The sequence below is a fragment of the Triticum dicoccoides genome, chromosome 4A, assembly GCF_002162155.2.
Source record: "Triticum dicoccoides isolate Atlit2015 ecotype Zavitan chromosome 4A, WEW_v2.0, whole genome shotgun sequence".
NCBI lineage: Eukaryota > Viridiplantae > Streptophyta > Magnoliopsida > Poales > Poaceae > Triticum > Triticum dicoccoides.
This window is the reverse complement of record NC_041386.1, coordinates 741,894,356-741,894,595: the sequence shown is the minus strand read 5'-3', so window position 1 is coordinate 741,894,595 and position 240 is coordinate 741,894,356.

Below are 240 nucleotides of genomic sequence, written 5' to 3'. Positions count from 1 at the left end.
CGCCGCCGCCGCTACTGCTGCAAGCACCTTTGTCTCTCTTCCACCCTGCTTCTCTCCTCTCTAGATGCAAGAACACCACCAAAGCAGCATCCAACAGGTGCCAACCGCTTTCAAGCGTGGATCTTGCCGGTGGCGGGTTGCGTCCATGCAACATGCGCGACGCTACAACCTCCGGATCTTGTGGCTGGCAGAGCTTCAATGCAGCGGGCTTGCTGCTAGGACCAGAATGTCGGCGGCGGC